At 43.7% G+C, this 15173-nt stretch overlaps 1 protein-coding gene across 2 annotated transcripts in view; it reads right to left on the bottom strand.

Moving 5' to 3' along the window:
• Window positions 1–15173, bottom strand: part of LOC122811983 (sarcoplasmic/endoplasmic reticulum calcium ATPase 2-like) — a 1984788-nt gene that overhangs the window by 1443814 nt on the left and 525801 nt on the right. The window lies entirely within an intron of this gene.

Below are 15173 nucleotides of genomic sequence, written 5' to 3'. Positions count from 1 at the left end.
CGGCCAGCTCATCAAAAAGAATCAAAACCAGAATCCAGGTTTAACTTGAGGGCAAGCCACTGTGAGGACAAAAATATCTTTCAATGGTTCTTTCTGAAGGCTCAGCTGGGAAAAATGTACAGTTGTTGAGCCTTTAGGGAAAACAATAAATATCAGACATTACACAGGAAGGCAACTTTCTGCTTAAACAGCAGCATACTATTCCATGGTGATATGATAAAATGGAACAGTGTATTATCTGAGGATTTCTGGATCCATCTTAAGTTCCCAACATTACTTTTTCAAGAAAAATACAACTCACCAAATATAAATCATAATCGCTTTTTCTATGGGGAACTACAACACCCATTTCACAGTAATGACATTTACATCCTCTGCACTTGATACTAATCGAACTCCAGGAGTGCTGCTAGCTACATTTTTTTAGCTACACTAATCTCCAAGTTCAATAAATATGTATACTGATTTGAAGGAATGTTTTAGAGCTATACAGTTAAGGCTCATACACACATAATGCAAGCAGAAAGCTACAATTCAGTGGAAAGGGACATACCTCTCAACAGTACCACATTTCTCTGTATTTACCATTTTTTGTGGTTAAAATAATAGGTTGCTAAGAATTCCCGAGTGACCCCTTCAATTTCTGATTTGTTTTTCCTTACCGTTTTCATTTTTGATTCATGCACTGACATCACACATCACCATCATATAGCACTGAAACTGAAAATTAAGTTAGAATAAGTTGTGGTAGTAGATTTAATGACACATTGCAGTATTCATCTGACCTTAGATTTGTTCTCAATCATTTAAGTAAAGCTATTGGTCCCATGTTTAATAGGACACATTTCTGAATGTAGGTGAAACGAGGAGGAAAGGGTGCCATTTCTAAACTTATTTCTCAGGTTAAGTACATGGTAACTGTGTGACCTAGATGCTTGACAATGTCTTTGTTTAGAGGTAATGACTAACTTTATTTGTAAGCACACAACTACATGACTGTTTTAGTAAGGCTATATAAAATATTTTTAAACACGTGTTTCTGGAGTGGAACTATAAATAATGTCATTATATACACAAGAATGGTGGAGTATACCAGGCTAGAACTCCATTTGAAGAAAATAGTGGTTTGTGTAAAATGTTTCAGAAGTTATGCCAAGGCATGTTTTGTAACTTAAAAATGCACCATCACATTGTTTTATACAATAATATGAGAAAAAATCCATTTGTTGACTGTGGCTCTAAATGATCATCAATTCTAAATAAATTTTCTATCCAAAAAAATGATAGTTGAATTTCTTTTTCAATTGGATGGAGCTTATTAAGGTAAAAATAGTAATCTAGGTAGAAAAAATGGGTTTCAGGTCAATTCATATTGTTCTTTGAAGTCTATGAAGTTAAGACATGAAGGCAGACAAAGATACTTCTTCATGTGATATCTGTCCAAAGGAGAAATAAAATTTCAAAGGAAAGTTTCAGATTGAAGAGGAAGTATGAAATAGAAGAAAGAAAGATAGTTTTCCGAAATAAGATATTTTCATGACTAGAAACAGGGGGGATGAAAAATTTTCCAAGAAGGATGTCAGCACTAAGGAAAGATCCCCCTCGAAAAGGAGGATCAGAGAAGGATGGTTGGAAATTCTGATATTCTGAAAGAGGGGGAATTGAGAGGAGGTTTTATTATGAAAATTTTTCCACATGAAAAGAGGAAGAGCTGGACAAAATCTGACTTTGAAGAAGGCATTCCTTGATGAGTGAAAGAGCTAAGAAGTCCAAAAAATGCTCCTGTCTGCAAGCCGCATCAAAATTTGGGCCTTAGCCCAATAAGAGACTGGACTCCATTAACAGTGAGGATCAAGGAAGATCTTTTGGTAAGTAAGGAATAGGATGTTCCACACTGGCGGTGAGGAGAGAAGCCTGGTTAAGGAGTAAGAGAAAGCAGGACGTCTGTGACAGATAGAGAAGCATGCAAGGCAGCTGACCGATTGATGATGGAGTGGATCTGGAAGAAGTCGATTAAGAACGCAAGAACCAAAGGGAAGAATGGCCAGAAATGGGCAAACTTGTCGGTGCCAAAGTCTGCAGCAATGAGGGAGACCGAGGCTAGGGAAACCAAGATCTTCTGGCGGTAGGGGATGTAGTGGCTGAACTGGGCCCAATAGATGGAGAGGGAAATGGGGGAAGGGATCAGAGAATAAGTCTGGAAGAGGAAAAGAAGAGCCTGGGGGCTGAGCTTGTCTCACCATATCTGAACGAGGAGTAGCAAGGAATCGTGCTGAAGACCTGGGCCAATCCTGTTTCAAGGACAGACAAATCCATTCTCAGATAGAGAATGTTGCGGGAAGAATTTCCCGAGGTGCTGTTGCAAGACCGGCGGGCTTGAGAGATGAGGATTGCACATGGCTCCAGAAAATCTTCCGGGGATAAGTTTGCTTTCCAGGACCCCTTGTTGTTGCCGCCGACACAAGGAGATAATCTTGGTTCTAATGTCTAGGAGGGATATGGATGCAAAAGAGCAGACTTGTTGAGAGGTTTAGAGTCGATGCTGTCCCTTACCGGAAGAGGGTGTGCCCATGCTTAGAACGCTAAAAGCAAGCCTCAAATCCATCAGCCATTTCTGTGCTGATGGGACCCTCCATCGCAGATGGGGTCGCGTTGGTGGTGCTCCTGGCTATGGGGGATTGCCGCATCACCAGGCACCTTATGTGACACCATGTGAGGACCGGAATCACGTGGTACCTGCCTTTGGTAACCTGAGACGGTGGTGACCCAAGTGGGATGTTCTTGACGACAGTGGTGATGTGGAATCCTGAAGAGATTTTGCGAACCTCATGACCATGGAAGAGACAAGCAAGATGGAAAAGAAGGCGATTGTATGATCTGTGAACAGCATTGGAAGTTATGGCCGCGAGCCATGAGATCTTAGGACGAACCCTTCTGCCATGTGTCTGCTGCTATGGGTCTTTATGTTCTAGCTGGTCTGAAACTCTGGACTGGTTTTCTTGCCTAAGGGTAGGATCTGCCAGAACAGAACATAATGACTGAAAAGTGAAGGTCTTGATTGAGCAGCCTTTAATGGAACTTTCAAGTTGTGTGAGATGCCCAAATGAGAACAAAGGGAGACAATAATTGATGGAGATGATCTGATGATAGCTGGTGGTATGGGAATCCTCGCCGAGATACGGTGAACACTCTGGGGCACTTGCATGAGCCAAGTGGAGAGTGCTGGGCTGGATGCAGTTGAAGAACACTTCAACACCTGGAACCTTCTGGAACAGCCGAAAGCTGGGAGAAATCTCCTGCACCCCCTGAAGACCTTTTGAGAATGAACTGGGATGTCCCTCAGCTCTTTGATGATATTCAGTTGTCCTGACCAAGAAGGAAATGTTCTGCTCCAGTTGTCCTTCTTGAGATCTATTCTTCCTGACAGACTATCCTGCATTAAGAATTTTGAGCTTCCTGAAGAGTCTTGACCGACTTTTGGAGAACAAATGGAATACTTTGTATTCCTGGCCTTAAATGGTCTTCTGCAGTCTGCTGGTTAGCTCTTTTGTCTGAATTTCCCCGATTTCCGATCTGGAACCCTTCATAGGAACCGGCTGGGAAATTCTGGCAAAGACTGAAGGGATTTTGCCCTCCTCTTGAAGGGAACCTCTGGAATCTCCCTTTTCCTCTGGCTCCATCTGGGAACTTTTTGAGACCATCCTATGTACCCATCTGATATGAGGAGGGGGACATGGATCGACTGGTACAGTGGATGCTGGGAGGAGGGAAATGCCAGGCTTCTGGCTCCCACTGTTTCTCCCCTCTCTGGACCCCCAGCCTCCCTGTTCCTGCGTTCGCTTGTTGTTACCCCCCTGTAGCCTCCCTGTTGCCTGTTCCTGGACCTCTGCGTGACTCTCGGGGATTTCCACGCTCTCTCCCTCTTCCCCTTACGGAATCATTTCATAAGGCCTAGAAGGGGTGGAAAAACGGAACCCAAAGGGAAAGAAAGTCCTGCCCGTCCCTGCTAAAGCCAGAAGGCCCTGTGGCTTACGGGCCAAGAGAAAGACAGCCTGGCCAAACAGCAAGGACTCAGGAAAATTTCACCTGAGGAAAAAAAAAATCATAAGGATCAGAAAATCACATAGAAGGGCGCCCCCCTAAGCAACCGCATCACACCTGCAAGATCCAAGGGTGTAAGATATTAGCCGCATGGAGGGAGCATAATGCATGGAAATTGGTTCCTAGCTGAGAGGAGGTTTTTAGGAGGAGGAATTGCTGATGGACTATCCTGAACTACTTCCTGGAGCTTCCGGCAGCTCCCCCCTCAGGCTCTCCTCTGGAGTCTGGTGAAATTCAGCTGGTAATTAGCAAAGGTCGCTGAGGGCATCAGCCGCTGCATCTAAGATCCGCTACCTAGCCTTGATATGTAGACCCAGAGGCAGGAATGGGAGGAGAGACGAGTCCTTTTTAGGCCATTGCCTAAGCCATGGCAAGGGACACCCACCCTGCCTTATTGTTTTTGTTTTCCATCAGGGACATTTTGAATTCCTAAGTAATCTGGCCGGGCACTCTAGGGACTGGCTCTATTTGCTGCCGACCTGCGTAAGCCTGCATAAGGGCAGGGGTACAAGGCTGAGATAACCCAGGAGGTGGAGGGCCGAGATCCAAACGCCTCTAGGTGGCGTGAAACGCCCAGTGGAGAGGGACTTGTGGCTCAGTTTCCCTTCTGTTCAGAAGTTCTAGGATGTCTGAGAAAGGAGACATCCTCAGAGGAGGACTAGGGGATCTGATCAGCAAAAGTCAGTATCCGGCGACAGTGACAGACTCGAGAGTCTCCTCTAACTCTCTACAAGTTCTTAGAAGTCCCAGGCCTCCTCCCTCCCGAAGGCAGGAAGAAAGGAAGAGAAAAAAACAGAAAAGGAGACAGGGAATTTCTAAAAAAAAATAAAAAAAACTAAAAAAACTATCAATAAAAGGTTAAAAGCATCTTTAAAAATCACAAAGTAACAACTTACCAGGGGCTGGTAAAAAGAAGACCTGCTAAAAAGCGGCAAACGAGATCTGGGTACTTATCGCCTTGCATCATGGATATGGGGCTGCCCGAGCTGGTAAAAAGTGACTCTCGAGCTAGCAGTGCCGAGTCGGAGCCGAGGGATCGGCTCCGAACCCATCAAGCAAGAATGAAGGCGAGATTGACAACTTAACATTGGGGTATTTTTAAAGGAACGACCTCCAATATAAGACATGCATGAATGGGCGTGCCTTCGTTGACGGTTGGATATCGGGCTGGCACCTCGGCACTATAAAAATCTACTGCCAATCATTAGCGGACCGGAGTTCCGCTGTGGCAACCCCTAACCGGGAAAAAAAAAGGAAGAAGAAGACCGCCAATATGGTATGTATTGTTTTATTTGTGACAGAATATACTTAAAGAAAAAAAAATAGACAAAATATTTCCAAGCAGCTTTTACAAATTCTTTCAATTGTTATGATTTAGCTGTTTTTTTTCTGCATTTGTTTGACATGTGATTTATATAGTTTGCATGTGGTTTTGTTTTTGTGCTTAACTTAAGTTTTTTGGGATGCAGTTAAAAAGACTTTGCACATTTTTAAAGTGGGAGTTGGAATAGCAGTTGGTAGGATGTGCACTATTTTTACATGTAATGTTGGTGACGGTGTTAGCAACTTGACAGTGAGCATTAAAAAAAAAATGAAAATTTCTGAGACCTCAATCATAAAAGAAAAGATGTGCTTTCTGTAGGAACACAATAAACAATTGTTCTAAAATTCAAAGTTTTAATGTAACAAGCAGTTGTTAAGCACTTATAAGAGCAAACTGCTTGCTACATTAAAATTTGGGTTTTTAGAACAATTGTTCATTGTGGTACCTTACTCTAGGTTCTTCTAAGGATTCAAGAGCTATATTCAACAAGGAAAACAGCTGTCACTCAGTGCCATCTCCACAAACATATCTCTACATTCCAACACACAACACAGCCATGGACTCTACCTTAATTTCAGACTCCACCTCAAAAATACCTACAAAAAAAAAGTCTAAATGCAAATATTTTCACAACAGCAGTATCACACAGTGTTCTCTTCTACTTTAAGTGGACTCCACAATGTCATACAAACACTGCACTGCCTGTGTGGATTTCATCTCTCTAAATTATACTGAATACTTCCCAAACCTTTTCCTCTATCATTTCTTCCTCCTTCTGGCAATAAGTTTCTTTGTTCCACACTACGTTCTCTTCCAATACAATCATATCAACATAAGCTTAATGTAAAAGCTTGCACTGGTTAAATAGAAGGATAAATGCCTGACGTAGTCCAGGAAACCAGAGTTCACCTAGTGCGCAGGGTGCTTGACTGTGCAAGACAAACAAGGAGGACGAACATGTCTATCCATGTGATGGGAGGTAAAATGGCTGCACAGCTCGTATACCAGTGCTCTAATGAAGGGCGTCAACTTTCCAGTTGTGGCTCATCATGATGTGTGGAGCCAGTGGTAGAATGACATGGGCATGGCCATCTAAGCTGGTGAAAACACCCCCTCTCGGTGTATGTGAGGGAGTATGTATGGTAGATGGTGGGGCACAGGTGGCCCTTGCAGTGATACAAGTTCTCATATCACCAGCCAGGGTAGAGATACGTAGCAAGTGAAAAATGCCCTCATCACCAGGATGCCAGTGACAGTAAAAAATACCACCATGACTGTCTGCATGATGGGCCCTTCATTGGAAACATAATCCCTGACTGAAGAGAGGTTTGACAGTTGGTAAACATGGGGCAAAAATCATATAGAAATGTTTTAACTTTTTAACTATTGTAGATAACCTCTTCTAAAATGACTATTAATATTTTGCAGACTGCATTAACGTTGTTGTGGTGTCTTTCAGCTTTTCCCGGTTAGGGGTCGCCACAACGGAACTCCGGTCCGCTAATGACTAGCAATTGATTTTTACATGCTGAGTTGCAAGCCCTAACGCACAACCTTCAACGAAGGTACGCCCATTCACACGTCTCCACGCAGAAGACGCTCTAGCTGAGAGTCGAACCGGTCAGTGTCTTACTGTGAGGCGACAACACTACCGCAGCACCACCACCGCGGATAAGACTGCATTAATGTTAATCTTCACATATTAACATATACATCTAGAATATATTTTTTTTCCTACCACTGTCTGTTACTCATCAACACCTTCCTGGCCAATTAGTCTACTCGTTCCTCATATTCTGGGTGAAAGTCTAAACAGGATGGATCATCATTTAGCCAGTAATTAGGATAGTTTGAGATTTTTCTGTTTTTTAGTCTTATTTCCTCACACACACACACACACACACACACACACACACACACACACACACACACTCTGAAATGCTGGCGAGGGGGCATGTAACGAGCTGACTACAAAACATTTCATTAACACTTCCACAAGGGACACTTTCAAGCAGACCTGCCTACCTCTAAACACTTTGTAGTGTTATCTCTGGTATCCACCAAAGAAAAAGCACTGCTCTATATGCTCTCAAAGTGTGCAAAACCCTCTCCATGCTCCAGGAAAGAAGAACAGACCATGCCCCTTCACTTCTCCACCCACTGCCTGGCTCATCCAGCGCTGGGGCCACTAATCGAATCCTGCTTGTCTGACCTGCAGCTACTAGACACAGACAGGCAATCCTAGAATACTTGTTAATGCTGCACTAGCACTTTGTTCTGCAAAAGGGTTTGTCATACATGTTTTTACTGTGTTCCCAGGCTGAACCTGAAAATGGATTACCGTTTTACTCCAATAAATAAACAAACCTGGCTGTACTGTCGCATTTCAAAAGTTTGCAAAAACTGCACTATCTTGAGTATTAAATGGTTAAGCCTAGCTGGCATATACTGCTAAAAGAACAAACTCCATTATGAAGTAAATTTAATTAATATCCAATTAAAGCTGGATCTAAGCTCCTTCCTTATTACTGCCAACTGTTTCCCACAGTGCATTTATAAAATTCTGATCTAAAAAAACTGCACACTTTCACTACCACTGCTGTTTGCAATTCTTACTAATCTCTTAATCATTCAAGTCTGAACTTTTTAAGTTCAATATACAACAAAACACATCCACTTTCAATACAGCAGTGCAAAAGTACAGTTGTCTAAAATCTTACCATAACAGTAGACATCTTTCCCTTCACTGCTGCAGTATTCTACACCCAAGAGGTCTCCTACCAAGGACAACCCAACATCTGGCCAGTACACCAAAGTCTCCAGCTCTTATAGGTACCATACATCTCACACATGCTCCCCATGCACAATGCAGGGCGTAAAGGTTAACATACAGACTCAGATACTCAGAACTGAGAAAGCCCCAGGGACAAATAGGAATATGTGCTTAAGAAAAAATAAAGGGAGAAGGGCCCCTCGGCCAGGAGGATAACCAGAACACAAGACATGTGTCAGGACAGAGGGGAAAAAAGGAGGGGCCAAATACTGAACAGTGAAGACAAGGACATGTCCTGTTATGGTAACATTTTACACAACTATACTACCTCTTTCCACATCAGTTTCAGTATTCTTCACCTAAGGGATAGTACAAAAGCTCAAGAGGATGCTTGGGAGGAGGACAGCAGAAAAGAACCCAACACAAACCCATGCAGAGTAACCCTGGTGAAGTCTGTGCTGGTCCTGGAAACAACATCCAACTTGTAAAGTTTAGTGAAAGTATGAATAGAGGACTAAGCAACAGCCAAGCATACAACTGCTATTCAGACCCTTGAAAAAGGCACTAGAGAAGGCAACTGTACTAGTAGAAAGTGTCATTACAGATGAGGAAAGTTATCTCCCATGAAAAGAATACCAAAAGGAGATAGCCTTAGAAATCAAGGAGATGGTTTGCTTAGAAAGAACCAAACCCAAAGCCTTTGGATGAAAAGAAACAAAAAGCTGCTCAGATTTGTGAATAACTTTAGTTTTATCTAAATAATATCTGAGCTGTCTATGCAAATCCAAGGTGTGAAGAATCTTCTCACTGGCAGACTGCAGAGAAGGAAAAAATGAAGGAAGATGAATAGACTGATTAAGGGACAACTCACTGATCATCATGGGCATAAAAGGAGGATTAGTGTGAACAGACACCCTGTACCTATGGAAAACTAAAGACAGGAGGAATAGCCACGTGAGCCTGAAGTTCAGGCACTCAAGTTCAGAAACTATATTGGCTGAAGTAAGAGCCAAGACAGTCTTCCATGTACAAGGATGCAAGGAAACTGAGGAAGCAGGCTCAAAAGGTGACGGTCAAATTTTTCAAGTACAAAATTAAGGTCCCAAGAAGGTGAAATAGGCTTCCTGGGAGACCTAATATATGGACATCTTTAAGGGATTGCTTGACCTCACACCTAGAGACCAGAGGAGGATTCAAGAGCAGAGAAGCAAAAATTGCTGACAGGTGAGCTTTCACTGAAGAATATCCCAGCCCAGTATGCAGCAGATCACACAAATAAGAGAACCAAAAAAGCCTCTATTTTTTTTTTTAATTTCTCCAAGTCTGACAGAGGACTGTGATGGTGAGAGAGGCACCAGATAGAAAATCTTTTCTATTTGGACATGCATGATTTCCTGATAGTGGGTTTACTGGCCTCCTCCAGAACCCAAACCATGTCCTCATATATGAAGTGTCTAAAAGGGATCAAAACCCTAACACCCATAGTGTCATTTGAAGAGTGGACAAGTGAGGATGGATAAAAGACACCTCTCATCTTTTGTGAGAAGATCCACCCAGGGAGGTAACCTGTGGTGATTCCCCCAGGCCAAGTGAGAAAGAAGGGGGAAACAATGCTGGCTGGACCAAACGTGAGACACCTGCAAGACATTAGGAGAGTCCTACCTAATCATGTGCAGGGCTCACAGTAACAGAGGAAAGAGAAAGGCATACAGAACTATCCCCTTCCAAGGAAAAGACGGGGCTTCCACTTTCAAAGCCAGAGGACTTGAGACTCTGGAACAGAATAGATGAAGTTGCCTGTTCAGAGGGGAGGCAGAAACATGAAGAGTACCCCACCAATGGACAATGTCTAGGAAAACATCTTTGTGAAGCATCCATTCATGAGCTTATGTGCTGAACCTGCTCAAGGAGTCTGTCACTAGATTGCGCTCTGAAGGAATGTAAACCACCTGAAGAGTTGCTTGATACTGGGTAGCTAGATCCCAGATGTGAAGAGGTAGTCTGCAAAGAAGACATGACCTTGCACCCACTTGCTTGCTGACATATCACATCACTGTGGTATTGTCTGCAAAAATTTTGAGGTGCCCAGAATGAAAGACAGAATGCAAGGCTTGCAGAGCCAAAATCAGAACACTCATCTCTTTATGTTACCTCCTATCTGTGGTATCTGTAAAGAGCTCCTGAGTGGAAACTGGAGCTTGAAAAGGAAGCCCCAGGTTGACAGAAAGTTCATAGGTAGGTACTAGGCTATTGGCTCTAGGGCCTACATAAGCCTAGCCAAACGGTACCCTGGCATTCGCCACCCAAGAAAATGATTTTACTGTGCCCCTGTCGAGCAGAGCCACAGAAGTGATCCCCGGGGTGAATTTCCTAATCTCCCATACAATCATCAAAATTTTTCTTGAAGAGTGCCAATGAGGAGCTTTGTTTGATATAGACAGGTAGTTTGTTCCAGAGTACAGAAAGTCTCTGGCACAGGAATCTATCCCCCCAGCTGGAGTTTTTTTAGACTGTCTGCATAGGACATCTGTTTGAGGCCAGTAATCCTCTTTGTGAGGCATTTTTGAGGCCTTTCCAGTTGTTGTAGATGTCTTGTGAGGTACATACCAAAAGGGGCGTTGTACTCTATAATGGGTCTAATGAGTGACGAGTAGATGGTAACAATGAGCTCTTTTTTTCCAGAATGAGAAACCTTTTGTGATGAGGTGTGCCACGTAGAAGGATTTCCTGACTACTGTGGTGATGTGATTACCAAAGGAGAGACTACTGTCCACCTGTGTCCCAAGGTCTCATCACACATTCAGTGTTAAGTAGACTACCGCCTATGTGGTAAGTTCATGGGTACAGAGTTTTTACCAAAAGGGATGACAATGCACTTTTTGGCATTGAGCTTGAGGCCATGGTTTTGACACCAGGCATGTGTCGCAGAAAGGCCTTTTGTAGGATTTCCACATCGTTAGGAGTTTTGACTATGGCTCCTAGTTTGGCGTCATCTGCGAATTTCGTTAGCCAAAGACCTTCTGTGTTAGCCCGTACTTCAGAGAAGTAGATACCAAACAGGAGAGGACCCAGGACTGAACCCTGTGGTACTCCACTTGTCACTGGTCTGAAGTTGGATTTGGAGTCCGCTACTTTCACAGTGCAGGTTCTGTCAGTGCGTCAGTTGGCAACCCATCTTGTGCCATAGGGATTTATACCTAGTTTACTGAGTTTATCTATAACTCCAGAGTGGGGGATGGTGTCGAAAGCCTTGGTGAGATCTAGATAGGCTGTGTGAACCCACCTTACCCTCATCTACGGTTTTGGTGACTGCTTCAAAGTCCATCAGGTTTAGGAGACCTGATCTGCCTTTTACAAACTCGAACTGGGTAGGGTCCAGAGTTTGGAGATTACCAATGTCATTGTTTATAAGTTCCATGATGATATGTTCCATAGCCTTGCAGATCAGGCTCGTCAAGCTAAAGGGGTGGTAGTTCCCGGGGTCCGTGGTGGCTCCCCTTTGTGGAGTGAGACAACCATTGCTGTGTGACATTCAGTGGACACAAAGCCTGAGGTGAGGCTATGATTGAACATGGTACTTAGGTGGGGTGTCAATTCGTTCTGTAGTTTGTGTAGAAGGCAGCCTGGGATGTTGTCAGGTCCCACGGATGCTGTGTTCTTAGCTTTGGAGAGTGCGGTTTTTACCTGTGCAGCCGTGATTACAGGAACTTTGCATTCTTCCGGTATAGAGATGGGCCCTTTAGGGGATGACAGGGAGGTAAAGTTAGCACTGAACCTATCTGCCAGGATGTCGGCAATATCAGTTGGTTTTGTATATTTAGTGCCATTGTGCTGTAACTCAGAGCAGATCTGAGTGTTGTCATTGAGATTCTTGACATAGGTATAGAATGCTTTGTGGTTGTCTTTAAAATCATTGGGATTTTGTTTTTGTAACTAGCTTTGCAGGATTATATGAGAGATCTCCGCTTCTTACTGAGGCTGACCAGGGAGTTCCTACAATCATGGGATTTTACTCTTTTTTTTTTTTTTTTTTTTTTGCAACAGTTTCTTTCTTCTGTTGTAGAGTTTGTTTATGGCAGGGGACCACCAGATTGGCTTCCTTTTTTTTGGAAGATAGCATATTGGTTCTGTTAGGGATTGCACGATCCATGCACTTGTGTAAGTGCTTATAAAGTGCATTTGTGTAGGATTCAGCAGTTGTACCTCTATTGTCTGTCAGCATGGGTGTCGTGAAGTTTGCCACTTCTGTCTTAAGAAGTGTGAAGTTGGCTTTGGAGAAATTTTTTACTGTGGTTTCCCTAATGGGGGTGGGGGTGGGATGTGGATGTCTAGGGTGATTAGCTTGTGGTCGGATTTGACCAACGAAAAATTGACCTCTGGTGTGGAACACCGGTTGCCCATGTTGGTAATAACCAGGTCTAGGATATTGCTGCCCCTGGTGGGAGTGTGGATAAGTTGATCCACGGCGTTGGAATTTATGACTTCCAGAAAACGTTGAGCAAAAGAGTTGGTACATGAGTAGTTTTCCCAGTTAATGGTGGGGTAGCTGAAATCACCCATTATTAGGGTGTTAGGTTGTACCCTAATATTTCCCACTATATCAAGAAATGAGGAATGGGAATCCTGGGGCATGGTAGGGGATATGTAGCAAGCTAAAATTTGGATTGTGGTCTTGCCCAGAGTTAGTTGCACTTGGATAATCTCAAATGCATTATGCTGAGCAACTAGCCTGGAGTTGTGGATATCCTTAATGAATATGGACACGCCTCCGCCTTTAGTGTTTCGGTCCATGTTAGCTGGTCGAAAGGTGTGGTATGAATTATAGCCTGGTAATGCAGGGGTGCTCTCTGGAGCCTTGAACCAAGTATCTGTCACTGCACAGATGTCGATGTTCTCCATTTTAAGGAGTGGTCGAGTGAGTGCATTTTGAGGTTTAGACTTCTAGCATCGAGTAGCGTTACCCTCAGATTTTGCTTACTTGCACCTGTTATGGTGGTGAATTTGTCATTTGAACCTTGCCTAAAAAAGGCACTATAGGGGTGGCAAAAGCCTTAGCCAGTATCCGGAATCCCAAGGGTGACAGGTGCAGGTCATCGCTGGCAAAGCATCGTGGTTTGTCGATCATGTCATCCCAGGCAGACAGATACTGGATCCCCTTAGAATGACACCGGAAGCTTAGCCAATTGTTGAAGTCAATCATTTTGTCCTTGTACTATGGTGCCATTTTGGGTGATGGCAGGATGCTACTCTGGGCTAGGGTCACACCTGCCTGGGCTACAAGATTGGACAGCTCCTCCATGTCTCTTTTCGTGTAGTCCAGGGAGGTACGTCTCAGGTCATTCACACCAACATGGACAATGATAAGAGTCATATTTGTACTTGGAGTGACCTGAGTGAGTGCGTTATGTGGCGGATCCTGGCACCCCGACAGTAACTTTCTCTTTGTTTAGCCTGGTGAGAGGAACATCAGTGTGCCTGACTATAGAGTCACCTATGACTAAAGTGTTGGGTACGTTGTTATGCCTTATGGGCTGTGGTTGAGTGTCACACTGAGTTTGTGGGATTTGTGCCATTTGGGTTGTGTTGGGGGGGGGTGGAGGTTGCTTGTGTTTCTGCTTTGGAAATCCCTGTTGCTTGGGTAGATTTTTAATGAGAGCCTCCGCGAATGTAGGTGTGTGTTTTGTGTTTCTATGTGTGTGTTTTGGTGGTGTAGGTTTTGAGGGACTATGTGATGAGTGTGGTGCAAGTGTTTACCTTCTCCTCTTGACTATCTAGTCCAGTCTTGGGTGAAGAGAACTTTGCTTCCAGTTTGGCTATACAAGTGCATCTCTCACAGGTTGTAGTGTTGGGTGGTAGGAGGAGAGGGTTGTCTGTGTACATGAGGCAATTGCTGCATTGCCCCAAGATGCCCAGATTCATCAGGTAGACAGGAGAAACACCATGACTGTTAGACATGCCTGGATAGGTGTTTATTTACTACGTACTAAAAACTGTTTTCCTCTAGACAAGTGTGGAAAGTTGAGTGCTGTAGTAATTTGTAGCTTATTTATAGGTTCATAGGTTGGTACTAGGCTATCAGCCCTAGGATCTATGCAAGCCTAGCCATAATTTCCTAGATATTTCTTCCCACAATATTTACTTCTCTGGATCCTTGTCTAGCATGGCAACTGACATGATCCCCAGGGTGAATTTCCTATCTCCCATCCAATCATCAAGGTTCCTTTTGAAGAGGGCCAATGAGGCACGCTGCTTGACATGTATGGGCAGTCTATTCCAGAGTATGGGGAGTCTCTGGGTTAGGAACCTATCGCACCAGGAAGTTTTGTTCATTGTGATGACAAGGTTTAGATCCCTGGAGCGTGTGGCTCTGAGGGATTGGGATTTCTTTAAGTGGAGCATGTCCAACAGCTCAGGGTTTGACATGGCCTTGTATGTTAAGCAGAAATAGTCTCTGAGTAGACGATATGCCACAGAGTATAGCTGGAGTTTATTTAGACGGTCAGCATATGGCATCTGCTTTAGGCCGGTGATTCTTTTAGAAAGGTATTTCTGTGACCTTTCCAGCTGTTGCAGATGTCTTGTGAGATGCATACCAAATGGGGCATTATACTCTATAATGGGTCTAATGAGGGATGAGTACAGTGGGACAATGACCTCCTTTTTTCTGGATGAAAAGCCCTTAGTGATGAGGTGTGCCACACAGAAGGATTTCTTGGCTGCTGTGGCGATGTGGTTATCGAAAGTGAGACCACTGTCCACCTGTGTCCCCAAGTCTCTCAACACACTTTTGATGTTTAGTGTACTGTCACCTATGTGGTAATTCATGGGAACATGTTTTTTTCCAAAGGGGATAACTATATATTTCTTGGCATTAAGCTTGAGCCCATGGCTCTGGCACCAGGCATCTGTTTCTGTAAGGCCCTTTTGTAGAACATCCACATCATTTGGGGATTCAGTAATGGCTCCCAGTTTGCA

The sequence above is a fragment of the Protopterus annectens genome, chromosome 9.part0 (genome assembly GCF_019279795.1).
Source record: "Protopterus annectens isolate FY-2018-M chromosome 9.part0, PAN1.0, whole genome shotgun sequence".
Taxonomy (NCBI): Eukaryota; Metazoa; Chordata; order Ceratodontiformes; family Protopteridae; genus Protopterus; species Protopterus annectens.
This window is presented reverse-complemented; position numbering and strand designations above follow the sequence as displayed.